The sequence below is a fragment of the Gavialis gangeticus genome, unplaced genomic scaffold (assembly GCF_001723915.1).
Source record: "Gavialis gangeticus isolate Ggan-Ray unplaced genomic scaffold, GavGan_comp1, whole genome shotgun sequence".
NCBI classification, from domain to species: domain Eukaryota; kingdom Metazoa; phylum Chordata; order Crocodylia; family Gavialidae; genus Gavialis; species Gavialis gangeticus.
In genome coordinates this window covers 3,827,912-3,834,042 of record NW_017729023.1, presented here as the reverse complement: position 1 = coordinate 3,834,042, position 6,131 = coordinate 3,827,912, and positions in this window count along the sequence as shown.

Here is a 6,131-nt window from a genome sequence, read left to right as displayed (position 1 = left end):
AGTGTCATCAGCAAATTTGAACAGGGTGCTTTCCACCCCCTCATCCAAATCACTGATGAAGATGTTGAACAGCGTGGGCCCGAGGACCGAGCCCTGCGGAACCCCACTGCCCACGTCCTTCCAGGTTGAGAAGGACCCATCCACTACCACCCTCTGGGTGCGGCCCTCCAGCCAGTTTGGTTAAATTTGTACAAGACCAGTCATGTTAAACAAGTTGCCGAGATGTGGCTGATCAAACAAAGTGCCCCATTGTTGCAAGAAATTATAGCAACTGCTAGATGCTGAATACCATGGTAAGAAGCAAAAATGGGTAAAAAATATTTTTCCCCTTTGGAAGGTACTATTATGCATTAAATGTTCATGGAAATAAAAGACAATTAAGTGACTATAGTTGGCTTGGAAAGAATCTACAAATTAAGTGGGACCATCCTATGCTTGCCAATCCTGTTATTTTTTAAATCAAAGACTTCAATTTTTTAAATCAAAGACACATTCAAAGACTTGTCTTTTATACCATCTCAGATTTTCTAAACCATCCCTTTAAATATTCTGATCCAAAAGCCGATAAAGAAGGTTAAAGGAACAGAATTCTATGATCTACTTCTGCAGTAGTCTGCACTAAACTGTCATATGATTTCAACCTTTAACCTTTGTAACACTTAACTCAGCTGAGAGGAACAGGAAATGGCATTCACTCTCTCTTTTCAGAATTCCTGCATGAGAAGAATGAGTTGTATTTCCATTCTTGCTTAATTGCTCTAATAGTAGTCACAAATGGTAGGTTTTAATAAGTATTAAAGTGTTATTGGTATGCTAAGAGGACTGAGGCATGTCCCACAGAAACCAGTTCTTCATTAAGGAGTGGCAATATTTTGCTAAAGGAACTGTTTACGGAGCCGGATGGGAATTTTGGCTGCCAGAAAAGGCCTATGACATTGGTAGTAGTAACTGTTTTTTAAACATCTTAAAAAGTATTTGATTCAGCTACTTCATGTACTAAAATGCTCTTTAGCTTCTGACCCAGAGTTCTACCTGACCCATGCAGCCAAAACTCGTGAGTTAGGCTCCCCAAAATCGTGACAGTCTAAAAACAGTAAATTTGCAATCCTTCTTATTGTGTGTCAGATTCTGAGTCTTTTAGAGTCATCTTTTTAAACTGCTCTCTGAAATTATCAGGAGCAGACATGGAACTAGCTTTCTTTTGTTTTTAATGAAAGCTGAGGTTCTCACAAAAAGAAAAACCAGAGTGAGTTGCAGGAGCAGTTAAAAGTGGAATTGGCTTGGTTCAAATACAGGGGTCAATTGCCTTTGACAATTCTCCTGGTAGCACTATCAGAACAAACACTGCTCGTACAAATGAATATTTTCCCTTTAGGGCACGGAAATTCCACCGGTGCCAATCCCCTTTTTTGGGTGTTGGGAAGGCGTGATCATATAACTGAGCTAAGTGATCTCACTGACAGGGACTGGGAGGGGTTATTGGGCAAGAACACCGCTGTGAGAACGCTGGGGGGCTTGAGTGAATCGATACTGTTTCGAGTGTCAGAACTGAGGAGTGTCTGGCCTCAGGGCTGTAGTAATATGACAGACCTCTATACTACACTTGATCATTAATTCCCTCTTCTTTCCAACTTATGCAGATTGTCTTGATGCCACAAAAATAAGTGCCACTATGCAGACACATCTACACGAGATGTTTACTGTGCAGTTGACTGATAAGCTGTGCAGTAAACGTTTCAGCATCTACACATGCGCCCCTATTAGGCTGGAGTAAACTAATTTGCTCTGCAGGACTAGACACTGCCCTGGCTGGCTGGGGCACAAGGGTGCTTCAGTGAGGGAACTGCCTGCTGGCTAGTGCCACACTCAAGCTCCCTTACATTCCACAGCAAAGTGAGCCGGGGGAGCAGCCCCTCGTGCGCAGTAATAGCACATGTAGACATGCTCTGTTGGTAGGTGAAATAAGAAGAGATACACCAAGTAAGAACATATGTTGGCAACAAGTTTCAGCTACCTCACTGATGTCAGAGGCCAGTAACTTGGGATAGAAGGAGAAGTCTTATATCTGGGAATGGAACACAATATATTTTTGAAGCTTTAAAGAACAGGCCACACTTTAAGGTGATCCCTTTTTTTTCTTTTTTTCCTGGTGGTCAGGGTTAGTTTCTTTTTTTCCTGGTGGTCAGGTGGGGAAGGCTTTCAGCTGCAGACTCAAATATACCTGTGTAATTGTGGAACTATATGCTTAGGAAGTAGCTTTATACTTACATATCTGTCTGGACTTTTGGGGGGACCAGAAGGAAATTATTTTTAGCTTCAGATATTAACCAAGTTCAAATTCAAACAGGAAAAATAAAGGAAAATGAGATAACGTTGACTCGCTATAATTTTTTTATATTAGATATACCGATAGAAAAATGCAGGGGGAAAAAAGCAACTTAAAAACAAATAGACCAGAACCATTAGTATAAATTAGCATAATTTATTTCACTTCAATGAAGCTGCACTGTGTGCATTATAGTTTCATAGTTGTTTGGGTCAGAAGGGACCTCAATAGATCATCGAGTCCAACCCCCTACACTGGGCAGGAAAGAGTGCTGGCTTCAGACACCCCCAGCCAGGTCCTTGTCCAGTCTCCTCTGAAAGACCCCCAAGGTAGGGGAGAGCACCACCTCCCTTGGAAGCCCATCCCAGATTCTGGCAACCCTTGCCATAAAGAAGTTTTTCCTGATGTCCAACCTAAATCTGCTCTCTGTCAGTTTGTGACTGTTGTTCCTAGTTACTCCAAGGAGTGCCCTGGTAAACAGAGCATCTCCTATTCCTCGCTGCCTCCCACTGATGAATTTGTAGGTGGCCACAAGATCACCTCTCAACCTTCTCTTGCAGAGGCTGAAGAGATCCAGGTCCGTCAGTCTCTCCTGATAGAGCTTGTCCTGTAAGCCCCTAATCATATGAGTGGCCCTCCTCTGGACCCTCTCAAGGTTATCCACATCTCTCTTGAAGTGTGCCGCCCAAAACTGGATGCAATACTTCAACTGCAGCTTGACCAGTGCCGCATAGAGGGGAAGTATCACCTCCCTAGACCTGTTTGTAATGCATGTGCTAATGCATGATAAAGTGTGGTTAGCTTTACTGATTACTTCGTCATGGCTCATATTCATCTTGGAGTTAACTATGACTCGGAGATCCCTTTCTGCCACTGTGCTGCTGAGAAGGTCATCCCCTAACCAATAGGTGTATTGGTGATTCTTTCACCCTAGATGCAGCACTTTGCACTTGTCTTTGTTGAAATGCATACTATTCTTTTCTGCCTGCTTTCCAACTTGTCCAGGTCCACCTGGATTCGATCCCTTCCCAATAGTGTGTTTACTTTACCCCATAATTTTGTGTCATCCACAGATTTGGACAGAGTGTTCTCCATGCCCTCATTTAAGTCGCTGATGAAGACATTAAATAGTACAGGTCCAAGAACTGAGCCTTGAGGGACCCCCACTGCCCACACCTTTCCAGGTTGATACCGACCCATCCACCACGACTCTTTGGGTGCGACCCTTAAACCAATTGCCACCCACCTGACCGTGTAATCATCTATGTCACAGCTGCTCAGTTTGTTTATGAGAATAGGATGAGATACCATATCAAAGGCCTTCTTACAATCCAAGTAGATGACATCTACCTTGACTCTTGCATCTAAGCATTTTGTGACCTGGTCATAAAAAGAAACAAGATTAATCAGGCAGGATCTACCTGCTATAAACCTGTGCTTGTTGCCCACCAGCATTATTTTTCCTGCTAGGCTCCACAAATATGATCCTTGATATTTTTTCAAAGGTTTTCCCAAGGATAGAGGTGCGACTAACCAACCTATAATTACCTGGATCCTCCTTCCTCCCTTTCTTGAAAATAGGGACCTTTTCTAGTCCTCTGGGACCTGACCTGTGCACGAGTGCTCAAACAACTGTGCCAGTGGCTCTGCTATGACACCGGCCAATTTTTTCAGCACCCTTGGATGAAGATCATCCAGGCCTGCTGACTTAAACACATTCAGCCCCTTCAGGTATCTCTTTACTAGGCCAGTGCTGTCTGTTGGTGGGTTGGTGTTCCTCCTGTGCCTATCTATAATGCAACTGGGAGATTTGTCTTGATCCATGTTCAGGAATACAGAGGCAAAAAACCCATTGAAAAGCTCAGCTTTGTCCCTCCTATCTGTCACCAACTGCCCTAGTTTGTCCTGTGGGGTCCTATGTTACCCTGCACCTTCTTTTTGCTCCCTATATACCTGAAGAAGGACTATTTGTTGCCTTTAATTTCTGTCACCAGCCTGAGTTACACTGCTGCTTTGGCCTTCCTAACTGATTCCCTGCAAGTGCGAGCCAAGGATGTATACTCCTCCTTAGTAGCTATCCCCTGCTTCCATAGCCTGTATGCCTCTTTCTTTGCCCCTATGATTTCCTGGATTTTCCTGTTCAGCCAAGAGGGTTTCTTGGCCCCTTTGCCCCCTTTTGTGTGCAATGGGATTGTCTCCTTCTGTACCTGAAGGATTGCTCCCTTGAGGAATGACCACCCTTCCTGGACTCCCAATTCACCAGTGCTCTTGATCTTCAATGCCTCACTAACTAATTTCCAGAGCACATTGAAGTTATTAGCCTTTCTGAAGACTAATACGTCTGCCCTCCTGGTTACTTTTCCCACCCTACGCCGGATAGTGAATTCAATCAACTGATGGTCACTATCCCCTAAGTTACCTTGTACCTGCAGATCCCCCACCAGGTCATCCCCTGTAGCTAGCACCAAGTCCAGCAAGGCATTTCCCCTAGTGGGATCATATACCTCGTGCATTAGGTGAAGGTCCTGTCTGCAGGTTAAGAACCTACATGAGCAGCTAGATCTGGCTGACTGCTCCTTCCAGCAGATGTCAGGGTAGTTTAGGTCATCCATGACAACCATGTCCCTTGACTGTACGGCCTTTGAGAGTTGTCTTAAGAATTCCAGGTCTAGCTCATCCTCCTGGTGTGGCGGTCTGTAGGAGACCCCCACTACTCTGCTGTAGAGTTTATTAATTTACTCCAACTTCATAGGGCTGCATGTGTAGAAACCGAGACATTTACTGTGGAGCTAATTAGTATAAATTAGTAGAAATTTCACTGCCCGTTTTGTTTTGACCCTGTTTCGAGCCATTTCAACCTCAAAACAGCAAAGTTGAAACGAAACAGAGAGGCTCAAAACAGGGTCGAAACAAAACAGGGCAGGTCGAAATGTTTTGAAAAGTTTGAAACGTTTCAAATTTTGCCTGAAGCTGGGCTTACCTTTAATGGCTTCCCTGCAGGGAAACAGAAAGTAAAATAAGGGGAGGGAGGCGGAGGATGGGGGAAGGTGTGGGGGGAAGGAGTGCTTTCTTTATTGACATATGTAGCTGGCCAGTGACTGTCACCCTTCTCTGAGGTCCCTCCCAACCCAGAGCTCTGGAGGAGGGACAGAAAATCTTCACAAAAGGCAGCATTTTTTGAACTGCCCTGCTTTCTGCTTTGGGGTCACTTAGTGAGCTGTCTGTTCTAGCGGTTCTCTGTCAGATTGCTACGGCTAGGAGCACTGATTTTCTAAAGGGTTCCCAGTTTGCTACCCTAGCAAGAGGGATTTCAGAATACCTTCTTCTTGTAGGTGCTTTTATTTTATTATTATATTCATTGATTTATTCTTTTAAATCTTATACTTATATTAGATAGGGTTACAATATAATTTGTTCTATATAGGAATTTACTATATATTTGTTTTTATATGGTCATTCTTTCCAACACACCAATGCTTTTGAGTTTTTCTACTCACACGGACGTATTTCTATTGGGTTCATAAATCTTGTCACCGCACCACACACAAATTATCAGTTTATATAGGAACACAAATACATTTATATATTTCTTGAAAATGAAGACATGAAATACATCATGAAGCATGGTGGAAAGGCAGGTGGCCACACTGGCCAGCCTTCAGGAAAGGGTGAAAGAGGGGGTAGAGGGAAAGCTGTAAGTTCCCCCCCACCCCACCACCAAACTGACACGCGGCCTCCAGCTAAAAAGGATGAGGCTACTACAAGCAGCAAGGAGAGGGTAGCAGTGCCACAGCCACTGCCTGTG